Source organism: Crocodylus porosus, unplaced genomic scaffold (assembly GCF_001723895.1).
Source record: "Crocodylus porosus isolate Cpor-Errol unplaced genomic scaffold, CroPor_comp1, whole genome shotgun sequence".
In the NCBI taxonomy this organism is placed as follows: Eukaryota; Metazoa; Chordata; order Crocodylia; family Crocodylidae; genus Crocodylus; species Crocodylus porosus.
Genome location: NW_017728943.1, coordinates 10,144,175 through 10,156,047, shown reverse-complemented (window position 1 = coordinate 10,156,047; position 11,873 = coordinate 10,144,175). Strand labels below are relative to the sequence as shown.

General features: G+C 47.6%; 1 long non-coding RNA gene across 1 annotated transcript; it reads left to right on the top strand.

The window, feature by feature from the left end:
* Positions 1 to 1,559: 1,559 nt before the first annotated feature.
* Positions 1,560 to 10,591, top strand: LOC109319145. Its single transcript, XR_002103380.1, has 3 exons — positions 1,560 to 1,618; positions 10,117 to 10,276; positions 10,560 to 10,591. It is a non-coding gene; the product is annotated as an uncharacterized LOC109319145 (long non-coding RNA).
* Positions 10,592 to 11,873: the final 1,282 nt, after the last annotated feature.

Here is an 11,873-nt window from a genome sequence, read left to right as displayed (position 1 = left end):
CCTAAACTTCCTTTGTTGCAGCTTGATACCATTTCTCCTTGTTCTGTTGCTTGCCACCACTGAGAACAGTTTATCTCCATCCTCTTTGTAGCCACCCTTCAGGTAGTTGAAGGCTGCTTTTAAATCTCACCTCAGTCTTCTCTTCTTCAGACTAAATAAGCCCAGTTTCCTCATCTTCTTCTCATAAGTCAAGTGCCCCAGTCCTCTAACCATTTTTGTTGCCCTCTGCTGAACTCTCCAATTTGTCCACATCCTTTCTGTAGTGGGGGACCAAAACCTGGATACAATACTCCAGATGTGGCCTTACCAGTGCCAAATAGAGGGGAACACTCACTTCCCTCGATCTGCTGGCAATACTTCTACTAATGTAACCCAGTATGCTGTTAGTCTTCTTGGGAACAAGGGTACACTGTTGGTTCATATTCAGCTTGTTGTAACCCCCATACAGCTGCTGCTTCTCTAGTCAGTCCCCAGCCTGTACTAGTGCAAGGGACTGTTCTGTCCTAAGTGCAGGATTTTGCACTTGTCCTTACTGAATTGCATAATATTTATTTTGGTCCAATCCTCCGATTTGTCTGGGTTTCTCCATCCTCCAGCATATCTACTACTCCACCCAGAATGGTGTCATCCACAAACTTGCTGAGGATGCTCTTCATAGCATCTTCTAGATCGTTGATTAAAACACTTTATAAAACCAGCCCCAGGACCAACTATTTGGGAACGCTACTTGGTATCAACTGCCAACTAGACATCAAACCATTAATTACTACCCTTTGAGCCTGAAAATTTAGTCAGTTTTCTATTTCTATCCACCTTACAGTCCATTCATCTAACCTGGAAGAAAACGTTGTTCTCCATGCAATTTAGGAACTTATTTGGCATTTTCTTGTTTTTCTCCCTTTCTTTCCTTTTAATTCCTAGGTACAATAAAATGAATGATGTCCAGGCATTTCCTTCAGAATTTCACTTTTTAATTCTTTACCTTTTGGGGCATGTTGTACTTTTTCAAAGTTGAGGAAAGATTTGAAAAATTGTCAGGTAGTAAGAGGGAAAAATGAAAAAGCAAGAACAGCTCAAGACCATGGTAGTATTTATCCTGTTGCATTTAATGGTAAAAGGGTGGTGGTGGTGGGGGAGAATAAGAGAGAAAGAAAAGAAAGGAGGATCAAGGAAGAAAAAAACCCAAATCCCTGTGTGGCAGAGCACAGTTGTGGTTTTTGCCACATGGCAGGGGCTGTAGCAGACTGGGAGAAGGCGGCCTTCTCTGCTGGCTAAGTGAAGCCCATGAATGTCACTATTAAGGGAGGAAGGTATGTGGTGAAGCACCTTTTGTGGGGTGTTCACCACTCAAGGGCTTTTACAGGCTCTGAAGAGAGCCTCCTTCAGCAGAGCAGCAAGGGATGACCTCCCCTTTAGAATAGTTCCTGGAGAAGGTGTGTGGCAGAGAACCTCTGGTGCCTGCCACTTTAAAAGCCTGAAGAGGCAACTGGCAGGTGAGGCCCAGCTCTGAGGAGCCATTTTAAAACTCAGGCCAGCAGAGTTGGAAGTGGTAGTCTGCTGCTTGTCACTAAGGAAACAACATCTCCTGGTGGAGCTGCTGTTCCGGTAATACTTGGAGGTAAGGGCAAGAGCACATGGGAATTCTTAGGAGACTCTTGGTCCTGGGTATGACCTAAAACTATACCGTGCTGGGGATGGGTGGCCTGATGGGGCTGTTTGTGGTGGAGCAGTCCCCCAGAAATGTCAGGCCAGTTGCCACCCTGGTGGAAAGCAACTAGGGGCACCTAAACCCCAGCCCCCATGTTTGGGTGGGTCATTTAACATTGGAGGCACTTGGGGGACAGGCACAACTGTCCCCACCTGAGACTCTCTCTGGGGTCTTGCACCCCACACATGGGGTGGGCCAGGCATGCTGGTGTATGGCACCTGAGTCTGCAATGTATGTATTTGACCCCAGGGCCCAGCATAGGGGGTGGGGTATGAGCCTCATTGGAGGCAGAGATGTGCACCAGAGTGGTAGTTGGCAGGCCTCGAGAGAGGGACAAGTAATGAGGCCCTGTGAACAGGGGGCCTCAGTTGAGCATCTGTGAGGAAAGGGCATGAAGTGGGTCCAGGTAAGCAGGGGGCTTGAGGGTAGGCCCTGCTAACATGAGGGCCATGTTTAGGTCCAGGTAAGCTTTGGGGTACCTGAAGCCACAGGTGGGCTGGAGGCTGCTTTGGGTGGCATGGCTGAGGAAGTGCCACCAGTAAACACCGAGTCAGAATCCCCTAATCTAGAGCAGCTGGGGGAGTGACCCGGTGAGAGACTAGAGGCAGAGTCACTCTGGTGTTCTGCAAACTGCCCAGTGCTCGCTTGGATGAGGGCTGCAGGAGAGGCCCAAGAAGCTATGCGCTTGCAGGCCCCAGGAGTGCAGGGAAACAAGTCCCAGGACCCTCCAGGTGAGGGCAGGGTGTGGTCCTGGGGAAAGGATGGGTGGTATGAGTGGCCCCACCAAGGGCAGTATGAGAGAGACCGTGTGAGGTGGTGGAGTTGAGAGGCCTGAGTAAGAGGGAGGAGGTATGAGTGTGACCCGTGATAGGGCGGAAACTAAGAAGCCTAACACTAGGATGAGTTGAGCCTGGCCTTGGGCTGGACCCAAACACAGCTGTAAGGAACATCTGCGAGGCTTGAGATGCAGTATAGGGGTGGTTGGAGATGCATACGTGGGCCCAGAAGAATAGGGTCTATGAAGGGCAGACTCCTGCCTAATTACAACCTTAATTTTTGAACAACAAGGTATGGCAGATGAGAGAGGCAGGCAGCATGCCCAGAGGCAGTTGGGAGACTAGCACTGTGGCTGCTCAGGGAGTTAATACTTTGTCATACACTGCTCTTTTTTTTTTTTCCTTTCTGGGTTTTCAAAGCTTAAAAAAAATGAAAGCCTTTCCCCACCCCTTGTTCATAACAAATTTAGTGGGTGCTCAGCATCCGTGAGCCATGGCCATTTTCTGCTTGCAGACGTTAAAAAAACAAAGCAAAAAAACCCTGTGTTACTCCAACCTGACTCTGCAGCTTCTATAAAGATTGGGTGCTTCAGCAGGGCTTTTTGGCACTTCTAGCTAAAACTGATTCAATCAGCTATTAGATAAAAGCACCCAAAAAGCCCCAGTAAAGTGCCTGATCATTACAGATGCTGCAGAGCTGGATTGAAGTAATGCTCTACCTCTTTTGGCACAGGGCTCCATGCATGAATGCACCAAATTTAAAGTGGAGTGCTATCTTTTTATTTATTTTAATTATTGTCTACAAGCACTCACCAGCAAACACCGAAGTCAGTGCCCATGAGAAGATCTGTAAATAGGGCCTCTGACACCCCAAATTTCAGACACGCGTACTACATAACCTTTTGAACTGACTAGGACAAATCAATAGACCAGGCTATTTTGTAATAGATACTCTCACCTCTAGAGCAATGAAGAGGCCTGAGGGTATATAGCCTGCTTCATTATAGAATGATAATTTATCTGGAAGTGTTTCCTCCTCCTCTTAATTTCTGTGTGCCTGTGCACACAAAGGTATACATGCACATACTTGTGGTTGGAAGGCTAGAACATCCCAGTCCTTGATATGTACATAAGGCCAATTTATGGCTTTTCATGTTCCCTGGTGTTAAGATGAAGCTGTGTTACAAATACCTTGTTGGCTAGTGCAGTTACCCTCGCACAAGGATCTCAACTGTTTTTGCTACTGTGACACCTGGCACAAATGAATTGCAAGGAAGCAGTATAAGATGATTACTTTGGAGAGGTAGTTCTTTAACCAAAAGACCCCAAGGGTGTCCTGAAAGCATACTTTAACAGAAAGATTACCACTTAGAGATGGACTAGGGTAGCATCTGCTCTCTCTCTCATAGAGTCATCACATTTGTGAAAGCCTCAAGAAGCAGCATTTCTGGAGCAAGGGAAAGCAGAATAATATATGCAAGGGCCCTCCCTTTGACAAGTGACATTAGGTATGCAGGCCTAGATTTCCCAAACAATCTTGCAGTGAACTTCCATTGATTTCTATTGGAGCCAGATTCTGGCTCCATCAGGGTGATGCAATCCCATCATGACAGGATATGATGGGATTCTGGGGAACTCCCTTCTTGTCAGTGCAGAGGCAGAAAAGGATCTTGGAGTCATCATTGATGCCAAGATGAACATGGGCCAGCAGTGTGGGGATGCAGTCAGGAAGGCTAACCGCACCTTGTCATGCATCCACAGATGCATCTCAAGCAGGTCCAAGGAGGTGATCCTCCCCTCTAATGCGGCACTGGTTAGGCTGCAGCTGGAGTACTGTGTCCAGTTCTTGGCACCGCACTTCAGGAGGGATGTGGACAACATGGAGAGGATCCAGAGGTGAGCCACTCGCATGATCAGGGGGCAGCAGGGCAGTCCAGGCCCTATGAGGAGAGGCTACGGGACCTGAACCTGTTCAGCTTCCACAAGAGGAAGTTGAGGGGGGATCTAGTGGCCTGTTATAAACTAGTCAGAGGGGACCAGCAGGCATTGGGGGAGTCCCTGCTTCACCGAGCACTCCCAGGAGTGACAAGAAATAACAGTCACAAGCTGGCAGAAGGTAGATTTAGGCTAGACATCAGGAGGGACTACTTCACGGTCAGGGCGGCTAGGATCCGGAACCAACTTCCAAGAGAAGCGGTGCTGGCTCCTACCCTGGGGGTCTTCAAGAGGCGGTTAAATGATCACCTTGCTGGGGTTGTTTGACCCCAGTACTCTTTCCTGCCATGGCAGGGGGTTGGACTTGATGATCTGCTCAGGTCCCTTTCGACCCTACTAACTATGAAACGTATCTATGCCTTGTACCTTTGAAGCCTGATTTATCCACTTCTGACACAATGAGTCATGTGAGCAGAGTTTGAGTAAGAAATATGAGCTGTTAAAGCTTGCTGAAAGCTTTGGAGATGCTCTGCAGTCTCCAGCAAACAAAGTATACATATCCCAAACAGCAGACTGTGTGTTGGGGCATATATCACACACCATGGGTGGGGGGTGTTGTTCTGGTATAGAACAAGTTATAGGCTTTTGCCATTGAAGAGACAGCTTTGCTTTGCACCATATGGAAGACAGATCAGGGTGAGGTGACTGGCCCATTCAAATCGGAATGGTATTTGGAGGGGAAGAATATATGGGTGATAGTGGTACCTCTAGGAATCAATATTACTTGATGGCAATTCTCTCTCATATACACACAAACATTGTTCCCTCCAGAAACTTCCTCTCCCATCAAGATTACAGCTTCTCTGTGTATGCATGTGCACACATACGGGTGCACAGATTCATTGACACGCACATGCATGTACACACAAAGCTTTCACTAGGTTAGGGCAGCCAGCTGGACTACTCTACTTTCCTCATCATATCTAGGTTACTAGCAGTAGCAGCCAGTACCCTAAATGAAGAGTGAGGTTGTTGTACTCTTTGCCTTCCCACCTCCAAAGCTCCAGCTTCACCCTTCTCTCCTCCTTAGGCAGCTTGACCCAGAGAGTCCTAATAAATAGATCTGTGTCATCTTGGTGAGAAGAGGGCAGTGGTGTCCTGCAGGGGTCGGTGCTTGGTCCTGTACTTTTCAACATCTTCATCAATGATTTGGATGAGGGGTGAAGAGCTCACTGGCCAAGTTTGCAGATGACACCAAGTTATGGGGAAGTATGGTCATGCTTGAAAATGGGCTACAGATACAGGTGGATCTAGACAAGCTAGTAAGTTGAGCAAGTCAGAACCACATGAAGTTCAACATCAAGAAATGTAAAGTGCTCCACCTGGGGATGAACAATCCTTTGCACACCTACAGGTTTGGCAATGCTAACCTGACCAGCACTATGAATGAAAGAGACCTGGTAATAATGGACCCCAGCATGAATGAGTGGGCAATGTGACGCTGTTGCCAACAGGGCAAGTAATACTCTGGTATGCATCAATTGATGCATCTCCAGCAAGCCAGAGGAGGTGATTTGTCTGCTCTACTCGGTAGAGGTGAGACCCCCAACTGGAGTACTCCATCCAGCTCTGGGTGTCACATTTTAACAAGGATCTGGTATAACTTGAGAGAGTCCAGAGAAGAGCCACCTGTATGATCGAGAGGCTTGCATGGCAAGCCATATGAGGAAAGGCTGAGGGACCTGGGACTCTTCAGCCTGAAAAAGAGAAGGCTGAGAGGGGACTTGGTAGCAGCTTACCGCTACATCAGGGGCTTGGTGAACAACTATTCACCAGGGCACCCTTGGGAAGAACCAGGAGTAATGGCCACAAATTCCTGGAAGACTTTTTCAGGCTCAACACTAGGAAAAACTTCTTCCCAGTTAGAGTGTCCAGACTGTGGAATAAGCTCCCTTCAGAGGTGGTGCAATCACCTACCCTGGAAAACTTCAAAAGGAAACTGGACAGTCATCTTGCTGGGGTCACCTGACTCCACCTGTCTTTCCTGCCTGGTGCAGGGGGATGGACCTGATGATCTTCTGAGGTCCCTTCCAGCTTTAAAATTCATAGATTATTTGAGAGAAGCTTGGACAGTGATGCAGTGGGTGGCACAGAAAAAGACTGTGGTGGGGATGAGCAACAAACGTTAGTGGAGGAATTAGAAAACTGAATCAGAGGTATAACTAACAAGTTTTGCTCTTGGGCAGGGAGGGGGAAGGTTCCAAGCATTTGGGGGGCGGGGGCAGGAGAGGGAAGGGAGGAAAAGGAGGATATCAGGTTTTTTTGGCCTGAGGATTCACAGACTCCCCCCCACCCCATTGCTGCAGTGTCCTGTACCTGGATCCTGCAGCTTTGTGACACAGGGCTGCTCCAGCCCGACTCCTTTAGCCAAACAGCACAGGGCTGCTCCTGCCAGTTGGGGGGAAGGGGGGGGGAGGATGACTCTTAGCCATGCCTCTGTTCACCAGCCCTCTAAGGGCAGGGCAGGGCAGGTTACAGGAGGTATTGTATGACTGGTCAAAGCATGTGCTAATTTTAACACCAATTAAAATTAGCATGTGCTAAGTGTAATGTGCAACAAGGCCCTTTAGACAAGAGCTTGACTTTAAGAACATTTTTCTTCAGCTTTCAGACTGACCCCTTTCTGTCCAAAAACTCTAGTCTAAGCTTACCTCGCATCTTAACTACTGCAACCTTTTCCTTTCTGACCTTGACTACTGAAACTTTGGTACTACTAAAATATTCCTACTAATATCACCTTTCAGGTACCTAGTTGTGATCACTAAATAGTGAGATACCATCTACACTTTAGTGTGAGGAATCCACAAAATTGTTTTCCATTTTTTTAAGACTCAAGGATTTCTTAGTGTGATATATTTTATTGGACTAACTTGTAGAGCTGTGTGAAACAGCACTATTCTGCTTCGACGTCCCTTTTGACATTTTGATGGAACAATGTTTCATTTCAAGTTTTGTTTCAAAAGTACTATTCTCTTTCACTTCATCAAAACTGTTTTGTCATTTTGCCCATAGGTTACAATGGGGAATCATAACGTGTGGCAGGCAGGCAGACTGGGGGGCTCACGCACACCCCTGGGAGGGCTGCTACTTGCATCTCCCACACTCTGCTTTTTTTTTAATTCCTAAATCTGCCTATAGGGAATTCCTCTGCATGTGAGGCAGGGGAAGGGGAGCAAGTACTGACTAGGAGAACACAAAGGGTTGGCACAATAGAAAAAGAACTTTTTTTCTTTCTTTCTTGGAGTAAATGAATATGGGTTTGGAAGTAAAGTTGGGTTGAGTTGGGCAGGGGCAGGGGGAACTTAAGCATGGTGTAACAGGGAACCCTACCCCTGCTAGTTGCAGTCTAAGAGGACTTTTATAGCCAGCAGGGGCCGATGATGACAGCAGCCAGCCCCAATGATGAAACAGACCCTGAGGCTGGGGCCTATTATGGACCTGGGGAGGGTGCAGGGCAGGAACAGCCAAAGCTTATTAGACCAAATAGAGGTAGCTGAGCAAAGTAGCTGCAGATGCAGGGGGGTGGGGGGCAGGCTGACTTATCAAGCAGCGTGGAAACCCCTGTGTGTGGCTGGACAGCCAGCAGACACAAAGGGGTGGAACTCTGAGATCACAAGAACAGGGCCTGGGAGCTAGAAAGGCATTGTGACCCTGCAGATAACAGGGAGTGGGTCTCGTGAAGGTGAAGGCTTCAGGAAGCAGACTGGCCAATACCTAAGCAGTACCTCCAGGGCTCCAAGGAGTTAGGTGTGTGTGTGGTACAAGAGAGTGGATCTGGACTGAACAACATCAGCCAGATAAAGGGCTGAAGCTGGGCGGGTGGAAGCCCAGACAAGGTTTTGGGGGCCCAAGAGGCCCAGCATTGATTTGGACATAAATGTTGGCTATGAAGAGCCCACTAAGAGTCATCTGAGAGACATGGGTGTGACTGGGGACAGCTAGAGATCACAATTCTAAGGCCACCAAGGTCATCTTAAAGTGGGAGTACTTCTATGAGTTGAGAGGAGAGGGGTAACGGGCACCAAGGAATAAGCCACCTTTGGCTTCCATAGTCAGCCTCCCCTTCTATATAGCTAACAGCAAGTCATGGCAGGAAAGAGGAGGTCCGGGAACACAGACAGCCCAGTCTACTTGCTAGAGGTGCCAGACTCCAGGGAGAAAGGTCACCTGGGCCTGTCACATATGGAAATAGTAGAGGTGGGCTGGATTTGTTGGGCAGGGGGTAGGTTCAGTTGAATCTTATTTTAAGACAAAAATATAGAAACAGAATAAAATATTAAGTTGCCCTAAGCCTTTTTTGGGAAGGGCAGGATATACTATTTTATTCAAACCCAAAATGAGGGGTCTTTTTTCACCATTCAATATGGGGGGAGGCTCTTGTCTTGTGTCTGAGTAGAAGGTGGGGAGAGAGAAGGCGGTTGGAGACCTGATCGGGTTTGGAGTTGGAACTATAAGTGTTGCCCCTCGCACCTGCCCCTCATATTTTACCACCCTGCACATGCCCCAATTGATACTGCCCCTCCCCTTCCTCTGCTCCCCTTGCCAGTCCCATTGCATCTCTGGCTGCACCCTATCCTACAGAAAGGAGGCCAGGGTCATCATGGGCTCCAATCACCCAGCAGCAGCAGTGGTGGCAGCTTCATTCCCAGCCTTAGATATAGCTCCAACCCCCTCCTAGGGCTGGGGCCAGAATTGCCACCCCCACAACTACTGCTGTGTGCCTGGGTGGGGGCTAGATCCAGCATGTACTTCATGCCCCAGGCTGGAGCAAGGCTAGAGCTAGAACCAGACCTGTGATGGAGGATAAACAGCAGTGGCAGTGGCCAGGGGGTAGGTAGCATAGGGAAGCCAAGTTGCAGGGGGATGCAGGCACTAGGAGGAGCAAGTTTTGGGGGTGCAGGTAGCAGGGGTCAGACATGGAGTGGGGGAAGCACTAGGGTGCAAGCAGTGGGGAGGGGCAAGTAGTGAGGGGGGACAAAAAGCAGAGGCAAGGTGTATGGGGGCAAGGGGCAGGAGACAAGCCACTTGACTCCCCTGCCATCTGCCCCTCCCATGACCCGCCCCTTTGCCACTACCTGCCCCCCTCCACCACTGCTCTCCTTGCAGCATAGGTGGCAGGGACAAATTTTAAGATTACTCTCCAATAATTATATTCTATACATGGAACATTATAACAAATGTATGTATTCTACAAATGGAAAATACAATTGTTGGGGGTCATTTTAAATTCAAAGTCACCTTGGATTTGGGTAAATATGGTAAATATAATAAAGAAACAAATGAATGTATGCAATATGTCTAGTAAAGTACTACATATTAGATGTAAGTTTCTATTAAAGATGCATGGTAGAAAACCAAATGCTGAATAGGGCAAAGGGGAAAAATGAAGATTTAACTAGCCAATAAAGATTTTATGGTTATTTCTGATGCTATTTTTACTCCAATTTCTAATAGGTTCTTCCAAAAATTTGGTGAGTGCATGAAATATCCCTTGTGAGCAGGTTGTTGTTTGTGTGTGTGTGTGTGTGTGTGTGTGCATGTCATGTATTTGTTTGTTGGCTTTTGTTTTTGTTTTTTTTTAATCCCAGACTGAAGGGACTGCACTCTATTAAATGGTTTTTTTTTTCTCTTTACAAGGTTGTTTGTTATCTCGGAATGTAGAGCCTGCACTGGAGCGTGTAATTACAACACCATGTCTTGGGTTAGAAAGAACTCAGACACTAAATTGTCCATGTCATCACCTGAATTTGACCATGAAATATAGTGCAGAGGGACTGAGAACACAGCCTGTGAGGAGGTGAGAGCTGAATGGGCAGTTTGGTGCACTGGGCAAATCCAGCCTGCTCAATCCATTGCTGTAGTCCCACTGTGGCCATTTAATATTATTACCTGCTCCTTGCCCTTGAAATTTTGTGCTTCCACCTCTCTTTACATGAGCTGTTCCTGACTGGGGAAGGTCAGGGTTAGAGAAGAGTACAATAAAACATGACTCATTTTACATGGGTGATCAGAATCCTATTAAGTTGCAAAGGAGTCTTCTCTTTTTTTTTTTTTTTAGGGATGCCACTTTTTTTTTCCAGGCATACGGAGCTGAAAGCCAAGGGAAAAGCCAAATTTACTGGTTTATAGTTCAGAAATGCTAATTGGAATTGGAATAAAACCGCTGAAATTCTGCTAAAAGCCTTAATTTTATTTGTTTGGGCATCTCATTCTATTAGTGACAGTTTCATAGATTTCATAGACATTTGGGCTAGAAGGGACCCTGGAGGATCATTGAGTCCAGGCCCCTGCCCCAGGGGCAGGAACTCAGCAGGGGTCATAGGATCCCAGCAAGATAAGCATCCAAATGTGTCTTGAAGGCATTCAAAGAGGGTGCTTGAACCGTCTCCGGCGGCAGTCTATTCCAAACCCTGGGGGCTCGGGCAGTGAAGAAGTTCTTTCTTATGTCCAGCCTGAATCGGTCACAGTGGCATCTGTGACCGTTTGATCTTGTCATCCCTTGGGGCGCTCTGGTGAATGGACGTTCCCCCAGATCCTGATGAGCACCCCTGACAAACTTACAGGTGGCCACCAGATCACCCCTGAGCCTGTGCTTTTCCAGGCTGAATAGCCCCATTGCTCTCAGCCTGTCGTCATAAGGTCTGTTTTCCTGACCTCTGATCACGTGTGGGGCTCTCCTCTGCACCCTCTCAAGCTTCTCCACATCCTTTTTGAATTGTGGAGCCCAAAACTGGGTGCAGTACTCACCAAGGCCGAGTACAAGGGGAGAATGACGTCCCGGGATTTGCTTGAAGTGTCTATGGATGCAAGCCAGCATTTTGCTCACTTTACTAGCTGCAGCTTCACATTGCAGGCTCAAATTTTATCTTGTGGTCAATCATGATCCCCAAGTCCTTTTCATCTGTAGTGCTAACCAGCATAGCATTACTGAGCTTATAAACATGGTGCAGGTTTTTCTTCCCAAGGTGGAGAACCTTGCATTTTTTAGTGTTGAACACCATCAGGTTCTCGTCTGCCCACTTCCTGAGTCTGTCCAGATCCGCCTGGATCACCCTCCTATCCTCAGGTGTGGATGCTATACCCCAGAGTTTGGTGTCATTGGCTGGGGGATAATGCAGTTTCTCTTCTACCATACCCTCATTCCTCATGCTTCTGGGCTTTGCTGGTTGCTGCATGGGGCTGAGAAGAAATTCTACCCCACACCCCACTGCTTCTCCATGTGTCAGGTTTTTGTTGTTGTTTTTTTTGTTTTGTTTTTTTAAAGCCTTCCTAGGAGGCATTGGGTGTTGGTTGCAACCAAGACTAAGAATTGGGACTGGGGTATGCGATTGCTCTTGCTGGGACTTAACTTGGCCCTGGTTCTGGCTTCAACCCTGGGGCCAAGGCTGGGGTTG